The following is an 18,878-nucleotide window of genomic DNA, read 5'->3' as shown; positions in this document are numbered from 1 at the left end:
CCCAATCCAATCTCTCTCCTTCCTCCCTCTGCTAGACAGGCTTTGTAAAAAGCTCCTGCCAGAGGCCCCGACATTCTCACAAACTCCCAGGGTTTTCTACAAAAGGTGAAGGGACTAGAACCTTTTTCAGAAAAGCACACAGACATTTTACATATTGAACGTGCAAGGAGCCTTGGTGGAGCAGTGGGCTAATGCGTCCTTAAGTAACACCAGCTGCCTGCAATTAGTGCAGGTTCGAGTCCCACCAGGCTCAAGGTTGACTCAGCCTTCCATCCTTCCGAGGTAGGTAAAATGAGGACCCAGATTGTTGGGGGCAATAAGCTGACTTTGTAATAATGCCGCTTGCCCCCCCCCCCGAAAGCCCTAATAAGCAGGCATATACATAGAATGAAGGCTATTGCTAAGCCCATTGGTTTGTGCTTAAATTGTAAGCCGCCCTGAGTCTTCGGAGAAGGGTGGGATATAAATAGAATTAAAATAAAAATAAAATAAATAAATCTCCCCTGGATGGAAAAAGTAGGGCTGACAAGAGAAAAACAAGAGGAAAAAGACACTCTTGGCAGGGGATGGAATCCAGCTTCCCTAAATCCACCCTTTTTGAGGGATCTTCCAGGGAAACCTTTGGGGAAAAGCTGGATTTTGGCTGCCCCTGAAAGGGAGGAGCTGCCCCTGGGAAGGTAGCTGAGCCCAGCCCTCCCCCACCCGGACTGACCCCCACTGTCCGGCCACAGAATCCTAGAGGAAGCTTTTTAGGCCCCCCCAAATTTGGTGGCTGCTCAGAGTCGCCCTCCAGATGAAAGCATCCTGGAGAGACCTTTGCAGTCTCTACTTGAGGAAGAGAGAAGGCCAAAACAGGGTGAGATCTTTTGCAGAGCCGGTAAGGCTCCTTCGGAAGAGACCGTCCCCCTTCCCAAAACAAAGAGTTACAATTCAGAAAGGGAGGAAAAGTAGCAAGGAAGAAATTGTCAGTAAAGTCCTTTATCTACGGACTTAATTTGACCACAACCTGTATATCTGATGGCTAAACAAAAATGCAGAAAAAGTGAACATTTTTTAAAGTGTTCATCTGGTCATCTGGTCATCTCAGGTTTTGACTATTGCAATGGGCTCTGCTTGGGCCTACCCTTGAAGACAATTTGGAAGGTAGAACTGGTGCAGAATGCTGTGGCAGGGCAGTTCATGGGGCCCCCGGGTGGCCCATCTGGCACAGCTGTTTCGTGAAGGGTGATGGTGATCAACTGCCTGAAGGGGCTTCTTTGGTGTTCTTGTAGCTCGTGGTGGATTCCAAACTGCAGCCCATCTTCAGATCCAAGCTGGGAATCATGGGATAGGAGGTGAGTGTGGGGGAGAAGTGGGGAGGATGCTCTGACAGCCACTCCTGCAGAGGCATAGCCTAGAGCAGGGGTCAGCAACCTGAAACAGTGAAAGAGCCACTCGGAACCGGTTCCCTCACAAAAGGAAAAACTGGGAGCCGCAAAAAATGTGGGCGCATGTGTGTACATGCGTGAATGTGCAGAACAGGGTTTGACTGAAGGCGAGATATGCACCTACCCTGCATATTTGAATTGATTGGTTAAACTTTTTTAGTCCCACTTTTTTTTTTTTGGACTGCACATGGCAGAGGACTGGAAGCCGCAGGAGACGGCTGAAAGAGCCGCATGCGGCTCCGGAGCCACGGGTTGCTAAACAAAAATGCAGAAAAAGTGAACATTTTTTAAAACCGTGCCCTGGTCATCTCAGGTTTTGACTATTGCAATGGGCTCTGCTTGGGCCTACCCTTGAAGACAATTTGGAAGGTAGAACTGGTGCAGAATGCTGTGGCAGGGCAGTTCATGGGGCCCCCGGGTGGCCCATCTGGCACAGCTGTTTCGTGGGTGATGGTGATCAACTGCCTGAAGGGGCTTCTTTGGTGTTCTTGTAGCTCGTGGTGGATTCCAAACTGCAGCCCATCTTCAGATCCAAGCTGGGAATCATGGGATAGGAGGTGAGTGTGGGGGAGAAGTGGGGAGGATGCTCTGACAGCCACTCCTGCAGAGGCATTGCCTAGAGCAAGGAACAATTGGGGTTATCTTCATGATGGCTGCTTGCACAGAAGCTCCCCCCCCCGTGATTTTGGGGAGCCACAGGGTCTCATAAATACAAAAAGAGTGCTGGATATTCTACAACTAAGGGAAAGATCCAGAGGATTCAAAGAGAGCTCTGAGGCACAGCTGAGTCCCTGGAGAAAAATTGGTATTCCCACGGAGGAAAGATGATTTTTGCGGTCAGCTTTCCTCAAACTGTCACAACTCTCTGATGTCTGTTTCTTCACAGATCAAGGGGGATCTCTGCTTGCTTGGAACTTCAATTGTCTCTTGCAATGGTAAGCAAATTTGAGTTTGGGAGGTATTTCTGGTTTGGGGTAAGAATCTGACAAGACTCAGCGCGAGTCGTGATGGGGGTCTCCCGATACTCCCATGTAACACCTCTACTCCGCGAGCTGCATTGGCTTCCAGTTGCCCTTTGGGTGAGATTCAAGGTGCTGGTGATGACCAATAAAGCCCGAAATGGCTTGGGTCCGGGATATCTGAGGGAACACCTGCTGCCAGCATCAAGTTCCCTTCGTCCAGTGCGCTCCCACAGGGAGGGTCTCCTCAGGGTGCCGCCGGTTAATGACTGCCGGCGGGTAACACCCAGGGGTAGGGCCTTCTCAGTGGGTGCGCCTGCCCTGTGGAACCAGCTGCCTGCGGAGCTTAGGACTGCCCCCCACCTCCGTTCATTCCGCCGGGACCTGAAGACCTGGCTCTTCGAACGCTCTGGCCCAGGCTGAGAATATTTTTAATTTTAATTTTAACTGGGTTTTAATTTTCTCAGGGTTCTATTTAATCTCTTTTAATTTGTTTTAACGTTTGTATTGACTGTTTTTTAAATGCCCTGTAAACCGCCCTGAGTCCTTCGGGAAAGGGCGGTATATAAATCTAAATAAATAAATAAATAAATAAATCTCACTCCTTTCAGTGGATCTACTCAATGTGGGATCCTTTGAAAATGTAAACCTCCATCTTGAATTGCACATATCTGAAATGAAGAAAGGAGGGATGAGTTTATTAATGGCAGCCCAGTTTGCTCATTGTAGGGTTGGAAGAGGATCTGCCCCAAATTCTGTTTTCTTGCCTTGGGAATCTCCCCACTGGGACCCCCACTTCATCATCCTCTCCCAAATCTCAGTTTTCATTTCCGGAGGAGTCAATGCTGCAGTGTAATACATAGAAAAAATCAAGGATAAAAAAGGATATATTCCAAGGACCGATATTCCCTACAATCAATTTATCATAATGAATTTCAAGGGTATTCCCATATCCAGAGATGGAGCCTTTTAAAATCCAATCCAGTTCTTGATTCCTCCAAATGTCTCATATTCATTGTTACAGGACAAGGTGAATCCAGTGACACAGCATATCTTATTATGCTCTGAGGCTATTCAGCAATTGGTGGTAAGTTCCAGGAAGTAGCCCATTTCAGCCTTGATATATGTCTGTGTGCAGAGAAAGGGCAGAATTATCTCTCATTGTCCATCCATCCATCCATCCATCCATCCATCCATCCATCCATCCATCCCATCCTTCTGGGTAGTTCTAGGGACAGCAAGAGGTCCCTGGGGTCAGCATTTTGGGCCCCAGCCTAGAGTTGTCCTTCACAATGAAAACATGCAGAAGCCAACTGATTTTTTTAATTCCGGGGATTGCTTGTATCCAGGAAAATATATGAACAATATTTGCCGTTCAATCAATCCTGGATATTCTCCTTTTGGAGTTCAAAATGTTCCTCATGCTGCTTTCTCGTTTTCTTGCATCCAAAGGAGAATTCCAGGAGGCCTCCAGTTATCTTCTGACTTTCAAGGAAGATTCCCCAACTTTGTTGGTAAGTCCTTTTGAACCACAAAGATTGACCCTCGGTTGATTCTCTTCCGCAGAGATTCCAGGATTCAGGGAGAATGAGATCAAGGTTGGCAATATAAGTCCTAATAATAAATAAATAAATAGCCAATTGTCTAGTTGAACAAATAGCTATGAGGACCTAGTGTTGAGCAAAGGCAAAGCAACTTTTGTAGCTTTCACAGGGAATTCATCTTAGGCCTAGGTCTATACCGCATTCAGAACTTAACATATATGCCAAAGAGGACAGAGGATGCCTGGGGATTACAAAAGGAACTCAACTCCCTTTTTAAAAAAAGATATGTTTTATTATTTTTTTAACATAATCACCTTAATATTCCGTAAACGGTGTGTTGTCTGGGTTTACATTTAAGAAACATTCACTAACAGTTGATTTCTATAATCTATAATCCACACAATAACTGTACTCAATTTCCTCTTTTTCCGATAATTCTCTCTTTTACCAACCTTAAGTTAATGCAATTCTTGTTGTTTTAATGAGTGATGATGGGAACTCAGCTCCATTCTAATGAAGGTTTTTCCAAATTGAATTCTAGGGAATCACACACTTCTGCATGGCCGGATCCAGCTGGTATCAAACTAGGTTTTTTTTCTGCTCCTCTATCAGCAGGGAGTCAACAAAAAGAAGACTATGTTAATACTTTCCTCTTTGAAACATTTGGCCATTCAATGCTACTTTGGCAGGGGGAAAAAAGAGACCTATAACAGTTGCAGCATCCTCACGGTCCTGGGATCAAAATTCAGACGCTTGGCAACTGACTAGTATTTATGACAGTTGCTGTGTCCCGGGGTCATGTGATCTCCTTTTGTAACCTTTCGACAAGCAAAGTAAAGGGGGAAGCCAGATTCACTTCACAATTGTGTTTTTAACTTAACAACTGCAGTGATTCACTTAACAACGGTGGCAAGAAAGGTCGTAAAAAGAAGCAACAACCATAACGTAGGAACAAAAGGATTATCTGTAATCAGGATGTTTACCTGCCTTTTTACTGTGAAAGGTTTATAACCCCCTATTCTGGATCAAGCTGATGTATTGTGATTAATCCCTTATCAAGACCTCTGCGCTTGGTCTATATAAACAGATGCTATTACAGTTAACAGCCCTTTTCCAGATAGCAGAACTCGTGGAAACACCTTTTATCATCTAGAAATACCTTTATTTGCATGTAGAGTAGATTACAGCAGATGGGTTGTGTTAAGATGATATTTGGACAGTATTCCCAAGGTCAGAAGATGGTAATTACTCACAGCATCTGCACGTGTGTCTGCTGGTTATGGAGCACATGTGTGTCTCCTGGTTACAGATGAAGAGAGTCTCCAGGGAGGAGGAAGTCCATCCCAAAAAAGGGGAGGAGAGAGGAAATACATCATAGGGTAGGAGGGTCTGGCTGCCCACATTGTAATTTTCCCAAAAACAGCCACATGGTGGCAGCACGCCCCCCCCCAAAAAAAATTAGCAACGCAGCAGCATTCTTTGGGGCTACTTGAATTTGCACTGTTAGAATTCAGAGTATTGTTAAATTGAAGTCCCGTCGGTTTTTATTCTGCTTTTAGAAATACTTTGCACTTGAAAAATGGCATTATTTTTATGAATGAATTTAAATGACCTCAGGGATTCCATACATAGAAAATATTACTTTAATAATGAATATTTTTCTACTGAGATTTGCTTTTACTTGAAATGTGAATGTACTACAATTAAAGTATCTTGATATAAAGACATAAAGAAAAATAGGGACCTATTCCTAGTTATACACTGTTATACATTGTTCCTTATATGGTTACATCCTGCACATTCTTATCAGACAACAGTTTACAGAAGAAAATTACATGAAGTACATGTTATTTCACAGACAGGATATAGTTATCCCAATCATCTGCCTTAAGGACAAGACTATGTTTGCTTAAACAAGGACTTTAGTACATTCCTCTTTAAGACAGTCACCGGGTATAGTGCAGCGCTAACAGGATTATTTATTTATTTTTATTTAATTTAATCCCATTTATATCCCGCCCTTTCGGGGTGGGGTATCATCAGTACGCTGATGATACCCAACTTTTTCTTTCCACCCCGAACCATCTAACGATGGGGGGTGAGGTGTTACCCCCCCGTTGATAGGGCTCGCAACTTGGGCGTCCTCCTGGATTCACGACTCAATTTTGAAGACCACATAGGAGCCGTGACCAGGGGGGCTTTTGCACAGGTTCGCCTGGTGCGCCAGTTGCATCCCTATCTGGACCGAGACGCCCTACGCACAGTTACTCATGCGCTCGTGACCTCCCGTTTGGACTACTGTAACGCTCTCTACCTGGGGCTGCCCTTGAAGACCACTCGGAGGCTTCAACTGGTGCAGAATGCAGCCGCGCAAGTTGTAATGGGGGTCTCCCGATACTCCCATGTAACACCTCTACTCCGCAAGCTGCATTGGCTTCCGGTTGCCCTCCGGGTGAAATTCAAGGTGCTGGTTTTCACCTATAAAGCCCTACATGGCCTGGGTCCGGGGTATTTGAGGGAACACCTGCTGCCGGCATCAAATGCCCTTCGCCCAGTGCGCTCCCACAGGGAGGGTCTGCTCAGGGTCCCACCGGTAAGAGATTGCCGGCGGGTGATACCCAGGGATAGGGCCTTCTCAGTGGGGGCGCCTGCCCTCTGGAACCATCTGCCAGTGGAGCTGAGGACTGCCCCCAACCTCCGGTCATTCCGCCGGGGCCTGAAGACCTGGCTCTTCGAGCTCTCTGGCCCAGGCTGAGGAGTAATTTATTTTAATCGGGGTTTTAATTGCACAGGGCTAGTTTAATCTTTTTAAAATTGGTTTTAACTTTTGTATTGCTGGTTTTTTAACTCCCTGTAAACCGCCCAGAGTCCTCAGGGAAAGGGCGGTATATAAATGTAATAAAATAAATTTATATCCCGCCCTTCTCCGAAGACTCAGGGCGGCTTACAGTTTAAGCACAAATCAAATGTGCTTAGCAATAGCCTTCATTCTATGTATATGCCTGCTTATTATGGGCTTTCGCCCCCCCCAGCGGCATTATTACAAAGTCAGCTTATTGCCCCCAACAATCTGGGTCCTTATGGCTATTTTGGTCAGCGTCTGTCCTTAGGACAAGGATACATTTGTTTCACAATTACTTTAGTACACGTCCTCTTTAAAATGATCACAGAACCTGAATGTACCAAATGGAAGGTGGACAAGTACGTGTGCCTGTCTGTTTGTGTGTGTGTGTGTGTTTGTGTTTGGTGGGTACAGAAGCCATCTTGGATTCAGGCACAGTGTGCTTTATATCTCTGGTTCGGGAATCCTGATTGGAAGAGGCATTTGTCAGCCCTTCAAAGTAGTCCAGACAACAAACTTGAGAATTACTACTAGCTCTATCTCTTAAAGGACGGTTAGAATGCAGAATCTTGCAAGTATTTCTCCCCTCCTGCCACTTTATTCAGACTGGCTGCTGCGAGGCCTTTAGAGAGGAATCGAAACTGTTCGGCCTTTCATAGCAAGGCTAACCACGCCTTCCAGAGCTCCTCATGCTCCTACCCTCCTCGAGGGACCAGATCGCCTCGCTCCCTCCGGCCTTTTCCTCCTCTCGCCCTCGCTGCCTCCAGCGATGCGGGCAATTTATTTTTATTTTTATTTTTGAATTGAAGAGGAGGCAGTCTCTTATCTTGACAGGGCAGATAAGGGTGAGTTGAGTCCCTAGAGCAGGGGTCTTCAAACTTGGCCCTTTGATGACTTGTGGACTTCAACTCCCAGAATTCCTCAGCCAGGCACGCTGGCTGAGGAATTCTGGTAGTTGAAGTCCACAAGTCATCAAAGGGCCAAGTTTGAAGACCCCTGCCCTAGAGGTATCCCTTCTCCACTGCCTGGCAGGGCTGCTCCAAGTGCAGAAGGCGAAACCTATAGTACCTGTTCCCCCGCTTCCCCGCCTATGTCGGCGTTTTCCTCCCCTCCCACGGATCCACCCCCCCCCCCCCGCACGGATCACCTCCCTTTCACCGGCTTCTCCCCCTCCCCCGCCGTTTTAATCCAAGGGAGCAGATGGCTCCAGGAACCATTGATTTATCAATATAGCCTGTCTTCTGAGGCCAAATAAAGGAAAGGCAATGTTTTCTCAGAAAGGTTTCAAGGTCTTAGATAAGAAATGTCTCATCTTTGTCTCTATATCTTATATTGTAATCCACAGGGTAGCCAAATGGCCAGCTTTTATAATCCAATAAACTCCTGCGGTTATGTTTCCAAAACACCATAGTTATAACCCAAGGGAGCAGATGGCTGCAAGTTTTCCTCTCCACGTCGGCGTTTTCCTGGGTCCCAGGGGGACCCCCGGCGGGATAGAATTGAAACATCAAAGATGAAAGCGGTAGAAAAGTGGACGGCAGCCCTGAAAGAAGGATCCGCTTAGGGGCCGCTCCGAGGAGCTCCAAGAGCCCCCTCGCCCTGCCCTCCTGCTCCCCGTCTGAGCGCGGCAGACAGCAGCCGCCCCTCGCCCAGGGACTCACCGCGCTGCATCACGGCTGCCTCGCCCGAGTGAAAGCCTGGAAGAAGAACCGGCGAACCGCCTCGCAGCTGCCGGCTGCAACGATTCCAGGCTGGCCGGTGCCAAAGAGCTCGAAATTGCTCTGAGCTTCGGAAAGTTGTAGGCGTTTTCAGGCGTCGGCTCACAAGACGCGGTGGGGCTCCTGCGCCATTGGCCGGAACCGGCGAACTGCTCGGCAGCTCCACAGTGCAAAAATAAATCCCTGCCGCTCTTCGCGTTGCTTGTCCGACTGGCTGTCACGGGACCGTTTGAAAGGAATCGAAACTGTTCTGCCTTTTATACCAAGGCTAACCACGCCTTCCAGGGCTCCTCCCCCTCGTCGCGTGATCGGATCTCTTCGCTGCCGCCGGCGTTTTCCACCCCCGCCCCCCCCCCACAGATCGCCTCGCTCCGACCGGCAGCGGATTCCTTCGAGTTTGGTCTCGAGCGATTTTGCATTTTCTCCAGTGCTGAAAACACTCGGGGAACTTGAGTTACCGGCTAATTACCGATTACCGGTTACCGGTTAATACCCTGTATTCAGCTCTAGGAAGTGGGGGGGAGGGGAGGGAGGGGAGGTTGAGGGGGAGGGGGAGCTCCACGGTGAAAAAATAAAGCCCTGCCGCTCTTCTCGTTGCTGTCCTACTGGCTGTCACGGGATCGTTTGACAGCAATCGAAACTCCCCAATCGCTCCTCCTCCTCCTCCTCCGCCGCCGCCTCTGTCTCTGCCGCTGCTAGGAAGGCTGCCGGTGCTGCGGCCGCCTCCGCCGCCGCCACTGCCTCCTCCGCCACCGGGGCCCGACCGGGGGTGTCGCCGCTGGAGGAGGAGGAGGCAGCGGCAGCGGCGGCTGCAGAGGCAGCTTCCTGGCGTCGTCTTCCTCTCGGCTTCCTGCCTCTCCGCCCGCGGTGCGGTGCGAGCTCGGACTTTACGGGGCTGGCCGCCCGGACTGCGTCGGGCGAGTCGATCACCTCCTCGCTTCCTGAGCCATGCCGGAGACCGCCGAGAAGGCTTGAAAGCAAAGGCTCCGGCGGCACAGAAACGCTTCCTGAGCCGTGCTGGAGACCACCGAGAAGGCTTGAAAGCTCGCCGGAATCCCATCGCCCTCTCCCGGAAAATCACAGAAACGCTTTCTGAGCCGTGCGGGAGACCACCGAGAAAGCTTGAAAGCAAAGGCTCCGGCCGCGCGGCGCAGAAACGCTTCCTGAGCCGTGCCGGAGACTGCCAAGAAGGCTTGAAAGCAAAGGCTCCGGCTGCGCGGTGCAGAAACGCTTCCTGAGCCGTGCCGCAGACCGCCGAGAAGGCTTGAAAGCAAAAACTCCGGCCGCGCGGCGCCGAAACGAGCCGTGCCGGAGACCGCCGAGAAGGCTTGAAAGCTCGCCGGAATCCCATCGCCCTCTCCCGGGGAATCACAGAAACGCTTCCTGAGCCGTGCGGGAGACCGCCGAGAAGGCTTGAAAGCAAAAACTCCGGCCGCGCGGCGCCGAAACGAGCCGTGCCGGAGACCGCCGAGAAGGCTTGAAAGCTCGCCGGAATCCCATCGCCCTCACCCGGGGAATCACAGAAACGCTTCCTGAGCCGTGCGGGAGACCGCCGAGAAAGCTTGAAAGCAAAAACTCCGGCCGGGCGGTGCCAGTGGCAGCAGAACGGAGCTGGTCCTGCTTCTCTTCTCTCGCTCTCCACTTTCACCGTCTCTCGTCTCGCAACGAGGGGGAGGAGCTTGAGGAGCTCTATAAAACGCCGAACAGTTTTGAGTCCTTCCACACGGATCCAGACAAGCCAATCTGACAGACGGCCAACCCAAGGGAAGAGCGGCAGGGCTTTATTGTTTCGGCGTGGAGCTGTCGAGCAGTTCGCCGGTTCTGGCCAATTGCGCAGGAGCCCCACCGCTTCTTGTGAGCCGACGCCTAAAAACGCCTACAACTTTGCGAAGATCAGAGCACTTTCGAGCTCTGTGGCACCGGGAAGCGTGGAATCGTTGCAGTCGGCAGCTGCGAGGCGGTTCTCCGGTTCTTCTTCCAGGCTTTCGGTCGGGCGAGGCAGCCGTGATGCAGCGCCGTGAGACCGTGAGCGAGGGGAGGCTGCTATCTGCCTCGGTCAGACGGGGAGCAGGAGGGCAGGGCGGGGCTCTGGCGGGTCCAACGTGCCGTGGGGGTTGAGGGCAGAGGTGGGGGTCTAGTCACGGACGGGGAGAGGGACCTTCGGAAGGGGAAGCGGACCCCAAGCGGGTCCTTTGATGGCTCTGCTGCGCTTTTAGACGGTTGAGTTCCTACCTTTAAATTAGGCACCGGCCAGGGTCCCTCTGCCCCTGACGGGCGGGGGATTTAAAACTTCCATGGAGAAAATGAAGTTAATGTAAGCGGCGGGATCCACTCCGCCAGAACCCACCCGCGGATGGAACCGCCCGAGCAGTGGGGCTGGGGGCCACCTTGGAGGGCTGCAAGAGAGCCCAGAGAAATCCCTGCACCGCGGATCTCTGCCCGCATGACGATGGGCGTTGGAGGAGTGGGGGGTGATCAGTTCCCACGAGGGACGGAGGAAGCAGAGCGCTGCCCAGGGAGCGAGTCTGGCCGGGGGGTTAAGCCGGGGATGGGGTGTGTGTGTGCCACAAAGTAGCCCTCAACCCCTACTAGGCTGACCTACAGCTGATTCCATCGAGTTTGGTCTCGAGCGATTTTGCATTTTCTCCAGTGCTGAAAACCTCTCGGGGAACTTGAGTTACCGGCTCCCCGATCGCTCCGCCGCCGCCGTCGCCGCCGCCGCCGTCGCCGCCGACGCCGCCGACGCCGCCGCCGCCTCTGCCTCTGTCTCTGCCGCTGCTAGGAAGGCTGCCTGTGCTGCGGCCGCCTTCCGCCGCCGCCACTGCCTCCTCCACCACTGGGGCCCGACCGGGGGTGTCGCCGCTGGAGGAGGAGGAGGCGGAGCTTCCTGGCGTCGTCTTCCTATTGGCTTCCTGCCTCTCCGCCCGCGGTGCGAGCTCGGACTTTACGGGGCTGGCCGGCCCGGACTGGGTCGGGCGAGTCGATCACCTCCTCCTCCTCCTTCTCCCGCTCCCGCTCCTCTCCAGGGTGACCCTCTTGAATGTCTTTCCCGACAGCCCGCTTCACCCCGCTTGGTTTTGCAACTTGAAAAAGGACGCCTTGCTTGGGGGAGGAAAGGAGGCAAAGGCTCCGGCCGGGCGGCGCAGAAACGCTTCCTGAGCCGTGCCGGAGACCGCCGAGAAGGCTTGAAAGCTCGCCGGAATCCCATCGCTCTCTCCCGGGGAATCACCCCGAATCCGAGGCTGGGAGAGGGAAAACGCGGGAGCGGGGAAGGCGAGGCGGAGGGGAGGAAGGCAGGAAGGAGGGCAGGCGGGGGGGGGGCAGGGCAGGGGAGAGAAGCGGAAAGCAACAGCGTCCTTCTCCACCACCCCATCCCTCCCCCCCCCAGCCCGGACCCCCTCCTCTCCCGGCCTTTTCCCCGGCGCGCACCTCCCCAAACGTCGGCAGGTCTCCCGTTCGCCCGCCGCCCCGCTTTCCTTCCTGAATTTTGCGCTTCCTTACCCAACTCCAAACTTTCTCTAGCGCCCCTGTGCTTTAGGAGGGGGAACCAAAGGCGGAGCCGTTTCTCTCTCCCCCCCCCCCGCTTTTGCCGCTCCCCCACCCAACCAGTATCCCGCTTCTCCTTCCTCGGCAGCTTTGCAGATGGGCCACACACACACATACACACACACGCGCACACAAAAGCACAGAGTTCCCCTTCCCCCTTGTACAGGAATGAAAGGCCCCTCCCCCGAGGGAAGCCCAGCCTCTTCACGGCACCGATCCGCTGAGGAGGAAAAAAGCTTATTTCTATTGCCACGTCCAAACTAAATTAAACCAACTTGGGAAGCTCGCCCGTGGGCTGCATTTAGAAGGATTTGGGGGCTTTTGTGATTTGCTTCGCCTACAAGTGCCTTAACCACGACTAGCCCATGGCTCCAATTCAACAAAAAACGCTCTCTCGGTGCCTTCCAGATGCGCGAAGGTCACCCTGACTACAACCAGCCTGGGATTTGGAAAGGCTTCGCAGGTTATTGGGACAGACTGGCTCGAATACTTGGGGTAACACTTTTCAGGAGGAGGATCCTTATGTCCACCCCTATAGGGCATCTTCCCCTCACAAATCTTCCCTTCCCTTCCCTTCCCAGCGGGAGCCCCGCAGCAAATGACCAGCGTTTGGACAGCGTGTGAATGGGCGAGCGTCGCCGTCCCCAAACAACACAATTCCTTGCAGCGATGCGGACAAGATGGAAAGGAAGCCTAGCGGCCGGACCGCGCTCCCGCCCTGCCTCCCCAAGGGCTCGCGCGCCTTACCTAATGGCTTGCGCGCGGCCTCTGGCGAGGTTGCTGCCCCTCAACCCCTACTAGGCTGACCTACAGCTGATTCCGTCGAGTTTGGTCTCGAGCGATTTTTGCATTTTCCGCGGTGCTGAAAACGTCGCGGGGAACTTAAGCGCTTTCTCGTCCCGTTCCCCGGCTTGGCGCTTTCGGGCTTCGTTTACAGAAGTGGCGCTATCGTTCCGCCTGGACACTCTTTTTCGCCACTAGCCGAAAGGGAAGTGAAGCTGTGAATAACTGGCGAAAGGCGAAGACTTCGAGAAAGCCTGGTGTGCCAAGTCCAGCGGTTGTAAAGAGGACAGGGAGGAAGTTGGGGCAGCGAGTCCCTGACTGAGCCATTCTGGCCGCATTCAGAGAAGGGGCCGCCGCTGCAGCTGCTCCCTCCCGCTCCGCTTGGACTCTCTTTCCCCGCTAGCAGAAAGGGGAGGGAGTGGCCGGCAGGAACGTGTGAATCACTGGCGCTAGGATTAGACTTAGCGAAAACCTTGTGCGCCAAGCCAGGGTTGACTCGGGGTTGTAAGAAGGACAGGGAGCAAGTTGGTCCCTGACTGAGCCCCTCTGGAATGGGGCTGGGCCTTCCCTTCCCCCCTCCCCATGAGAGACCACCCCTCCTTCTCCGTCTTCCCCAAATACAGAAAAAGTCACCACATTTTCCTGCGCACAACTCCAGCCGCGGCATGGCAGCTGCACCCCCCACCCCCGCTGGGAGAGGGGCATTCAAGAATAAGGGAGAATATTTGTGACTCAGGGAGAAAATGAGGGGGTCCTTGGTGGTCTCGGAGCTTGGTTTTTTTTCCCTGCAGACGCTTCATTCCTTAGACTTGGTAACAGCATCAGTGCTAGTCCACATGAAAACGAGGAAGCTCTGAGAGCAGCAAACAAAGCAGCGGGGGGGGGGCGTTGTGTGATCCTGGGGAGTAAAAGATGCCCCTCCTGCCATTGATGGTTTTCTCCTGGCCAGAAGCCGGCTCCAGGGCCCCACCTTGATCTCTCTTTACACCTTCTTCCCTGCAGCTCTCCCCCCTCCATCGGAGATCAAAACCCCTTGAAAGGCGGAAGGGGAATCTAGACTGGTCTGGAGGGACTTCTGGGAACCTCCAAACAGTCCTGTGGATTTTGGATGAATCTTCCTGTGGGATCAACTGGGTCATTCCTACTCTGTTCCTTGTTGCAGGACCAAGGAGACTGGAGGTGTCCCTGTCCCTGGCTCTCCCACCAGGACCCCCCAGATTCGGAGGTCAGTTGGCAGAGAAGCCAAAATCCTCTTGGGCTGTTTTCTGCTGGCTGCTTCTGTCTTGGCTCTCTCAGGGGTTTAGAGGGGGGGAGCATCTTGATGTTTGTGTGTATGTATTTTCATCTCAAGGGATGCAGTAGCTCAGTGGGTTAGGACGCTGAGCTTGTTGATCAGAAGGTCAGCAGTTTGGCGGGTCGAATCCCGAGTGCCACGTAACAGAGTGAGCGCCTGTTACTCGTCCCAGCTTCTGCCAACCTAGCAGTTCGAAAGCACGTAAAAATGCAACTGGGAAAATAGGGACCACTAAGGTGGGAAGGTAACAGCGTTCCGTGCGCCTTTGGCATCTAGTCATGCCGGCCACATGACCACGGAGACGTCTTCGGACAAGTGCTGGCTCTTTGGCTTTGAAAGGCACCGACCCCTAGAGGTGGAAACAACTAGCACATATGTGTGCGGGGGAAACCTTTACCTTTATTTTCATCTCTGATCAATTCTTCTCTTGCAGATCAAAACGAAGTCCGGAGAGGATTGTATCTGAGGATGCAACTGGGCCTTTCTCTAGTCTCAGGTCAGCCTCTGCCCTCCCTGTATTTGTGGCTTTATTTATTGCTTAAGGCCATGGTGGCAAACCTGTGGCGCGCAGAGCCCTCTCTGTGGGCACGCACGCCCTCACCCCAGTCCTAGGCCTTCAGCTGGGTTTTATAAAATCTTTTCACTAGGCCTCCACCACTGTGTGCAAAATTTTTTTTAAATAAATCAATTTCAACTTCTTGCAGAAAAAAGATCTCCCATAGTTGGAATTGATTGAAGTTTTTAGTCCCACCTAGTCTGCCATTACCACCGCAGCCACACACACCCAACTGGCCAGGACAACCCAATGGGCCACACACCCCCAACGGGCCACTCCTGCCCGGCACCCAATGATACATAAGTGGGTTTGGGATTGCAGTTTGGGCACTTGGTCTCTAAAACGTTCGCCATCACTGGCTTAAGGCATTAACATCCTTTGCCCTTTCTCCAGGTTGTCCGGGCACCTGTCCCGGGAGGTTATCAGTAACAACCTTGGGAAAGAAACCGGAGGGAGACCGAATGCCCCCAATTTGCCCAGGAGCCCTGGGGGGCTTGAAACCAGATTGCCCCAATCCAATCTCTCTCCTTCCTCCCTCTGCTAGACAGGCTTTGTAAAAAGCTCCTGCCAGAGGCCCCGACATTCTCACAAACTCCCAGGGTTTTCTACAAAAGGTGAAGGGACTAGAACCTTTTTCAGAAAAGCACACAGACATTTTACATATTGAACGTGCAAGGAGCCTTGGTGGAGCAGTGGGCTAATGCGTCCTTAAGTAACACCAGCTGCCTGCAATTAGTGCAGGTTCGAGTCCCACCAGGCTCAAGGTTGACTCAGCCTTCCATCCTTCCGAGGTAGGTAAAATGAGGACCCAGATTGTTGGGGGCAATAAGCTGACTTTGTAATAATGCCGCTTGCCCCCCCCCGAAAGCCCTAATAAGCAGGCATATACATAGAATGAAGGCTATTGCTAAGCCCATTGGTTTGTGCTTAAATTGTAAGCCGCCCTGAGTCTTCGGAGAAGGGTGGGATATAAATAGAATTAAAATAAAAATAAAATAAATAAATCTCCCCTGGATGGAAAAAGTAGGGCTGACAAGAGAAAAACAAGAGGAAAAAGACACTCTTGGCAGGGGATGGAATCCAGCTTCCCTAAATCCACCCTTTTTGAGGGATCTTCCAGGGAAACCTTTGGGGAAAAGCTGGATTTTGGCTGCCCCTGAAAGGGAGGAGCTGCCCCTGGGAAGGTAGCTGAGCCCAGCCCTCCCCCACCCGGACTGACCCCCACTGTCCGGCCACAGAATCCTAGAGGAAGCTTTTTAGGCCCCCCAAATTTGGTGACTGCTCAGAGTCGCCCTCCAGATGAAAGCATCCTGGAGAGACCTTTGCAGTCTCTACTTGAGGAAGAGAGGAGCCCAAAACAGGGTGAGATCTTTTGCAGAGCCGGTAAGGCTCCTTCGGAAGAGACCGTCCCCCTTCCCAAAACAAAGAGTTACAATTCAGAAAGGGAGGAAAAGTAGCAAGGAAGAAATTGTCAGTAAAGTCCTTTATCTACGGACTTAATTTGACCACAACCTGTATATCTGATGGCTAAACAAAAATGCAGAAAAAGTGAACATTTTTTAAAGTGTTCATCTGGTCATCTGGTCATCTCAGGTTTTGACTATTGCAATGGGCTCTGCTTGGGCCTACCCTTGAAGACAATTTGGAAGCTAGAACTGGTGCAGAATGCTGTGGCAGGGCAGTTCATAGGGCCCCCGGGTGGCCCATCTGGCACAGCTGTTTCGTGAAGGGTGATGGTGATCAACTGCCTGAAGGGGCTTCTTTGGTGTTCTTGTAGCTCGTGGTGGATTCCAAACTGCAGCCCATCTTCAGATCCAAGCTGGGAATCATGGGATAGGAGGTGAGTGTGGGGGAGAAGTGGGGAGGATGCTCTGACAGCCACTCCTGCAGAGGCATAGCCTAGAGCAGGGGTCAGCAACCTGAAACAGTGAAAGAGCCACTCGGAACCGGTTCCCTCACAAAAGGAAAAACTGGGAGCCGCAAAAAATGTGGGCGCATGTGTGTACATGCGTGAATGTGCAGAACAGGGTTTGACTGAAGGCGAGATATGCACCTACCCTGCATATTTGAATTGATTGGTTAAACTTTTTTAGTCCCACTTTTTTTTTTTTTTTGGACTGCACATGGCAGAGGACTGGAAGCCGCAGGAGACGGCTGAAAGAGCCGCATGCGGCTCCGGAGCCACGGGTTGCTAAACAAAAATGCAGAAAAAGTGAACATTTTTTAAAACCGTGCCCTGGTCATCTCAGGTTTTGACTATTGCAATGGGCTCTGCTTGGGCCTACCCTTGAAGACAATTTGGAAGGTAGAACTGGTGCAGAATGCTGTGGCAGGGCAGTTCATGGGGCCCCCGGGTGGCCCATCTGGCACAGCTGTTTCGTGGGTGATGGTGATCAACTGCCTGAAGGGGCTTCTTTGGTGTTCTTGTAGCTCGTGGTGGATTCCAAACTGCAGCCCATCTTCAGATCCAAGCTGGGAATCATGGGATAGGAGGTGAGTGTGGGGGAGAAGTGGGGAGGATGCTCTGACAGCCACTCCTGCAGAGGCATTGCCTAGAGCAAGGAACAATTGGGGTTATCTTCATGATGGCTGCTTGCACAGAAGCTCCCCCCCCCCGTGATTTTGGGGAGCCACAGGGTCTCATAAATACAAAAAGAGTGCTGGATATTCTACAACTAAGGGAAAGATCCAGAGGATTCAAAGAGAGCTCTGAGGCACAGCTGAGTCCCTGGAGAAAAATTGGTATCCCCACGGAGGAAAGATGATTTTTGCGGTCAGCTTTCCTCAAACTGTCACAACTCTCTGATGTCTGTTTCTTCACAGATCAAGGGGGATCTCTGCTTGCTTGGAACTTCAATTGTCTCTTGCAATGGTAAGCAAATTTGAGTTTGGGAGGTATTTCTGGTTTGGGGTAAGAATCTGACAAGACTCAGCGCGAGTCGTGATGGGGGTCTCCCGATACTCCCATGTAACACCTCTACTCCGCGAGCTGCATTGGCTTCCAGTTGCCCTTTGGGTGAGATTCAAGGTGCTGGTGATGACCAATAAAGCCCGAAATGGCTTGGGTCCGGGATATCTGAGGGAACACCTGCTGCCAGCATCAATTTCCCTTCGTCCAGTGCGCTCCCACAGGGAGGGTCTCCTCAGGGTGCCGCCGGTTAATGACTGCCGGCGGGTAACACCCAGGGGTAGGGCCTTCTCAGTGGGTGCGCCTGCCCTGTGGAACCAGCTGCCTGCGGAGCTTAGGACTGCCCCCAACCTCCGTTCATTCCGCCGGGACCTGAAGACCTGGCTCTTCGAACGCTCTGGCCCAGGCTGAGAATATTTTTAATTTTAATTTTAACTGGGTTTTAATTTTCTCAGGGTTCTATTTAATCTCTTTTAATTTGTTTTAACGTTTGTATTGACTGTTTTTTAAATGCCCTGTAAACCGCCCTGAGTCCTTCGGGAAAGGGCGGTATATAAATCTAAATAAATAAATAAATAAATAAATCTCACTCCTTTCAGTGGATCTACTCAATGTGGGATCCTTTGAAAATGTAAACCTCCATCTTGAATTGCACATATCTGAAATGAAGAAAGGAGGGATGAGTTTATTAATGGCAGCCCAGTTTGCTCATTGTAGGGTTGGAAGAGGATCTGCCCCAAATTCTGTTTTCTTGCCTTGGGAATCTCCCCACTGGGACCCCCACTTCATCATCCTCTCCCAAATCTCAGTTTTCATTTCCGGAGGAGTCAATGCTGCAGTGTAATACATAGAAAAAATCAAGGATAAAAAAGGATATATTCCAAGGACCGATATTCCCTACAATCAATTTATCATAATGAATTTCAAGGGTATTCCCATATCCAGAGATGGAGCCTTTTAAAATCCAATCCAGTTCTTGATTCCTCCAAATGTCTCATATTCATTGTTACAGGACAAGGTGAATCCAGTGACACAGCATATCTTATTATGCTCTGAGGCTATTCAGCAATTGGTGGTAAGTTCCAGGAAGTAGCCCATTTCAGCCTTGATATATGTCTGTGTGCAGAGAAAGGGCAGAATTATCTCTCATTGTCCATCCATCCATCCATCCATCCATCCATCCATCCATCCATCCATCCATCCCATCCTTCTGGGTAGTTCTAGGGACAGCAAGAGGTCCCTGGGGTCAGCATTTTGGGCCCCAGCCTAGAGTTGTCCTTCACAATGAAAACATGCAGAAG

At 51.5% G+C, this 18,878-nt stretch overlaps 1 long non-coding RNA gene across 1 annotated transcript; it reads right to left on the bottom strand.

The window, feature by feature from the left end:
• Positions 1-3,695: 3,695 nt before the first annotated feature.
• On the bottom strand, positions 3,696-6,253 carry LOC308664162. Its single transcript, XR_014025617.1, has 2 exons — positions 4,383-6,253; positions 3,696-4,000 (listed from the first exon to the last, which is right to left on the bottom strand). It is a non-coding gene; the product is annotated as an uncharacterized lncRNA (long non-coding RNA).
• Positions 6,254-18,878: the final 12,625 nt, after the last annotated feature.

The sequence above is a fragment of the Vipera berus genome, assembly GCF_964194415.1.
Source record: "Vipera berus genome assembly, chromosome: 2".
NCBI lineage: Eukaryota > Metazoa > Chordata > Lepidosauria > Squamata > Viperidae > Vipera > Vipera berus.
Note: the sequence above shows the minus strand (reverse complement) of the source record. Positions and strands in the feature narration are given on the sequence as shown.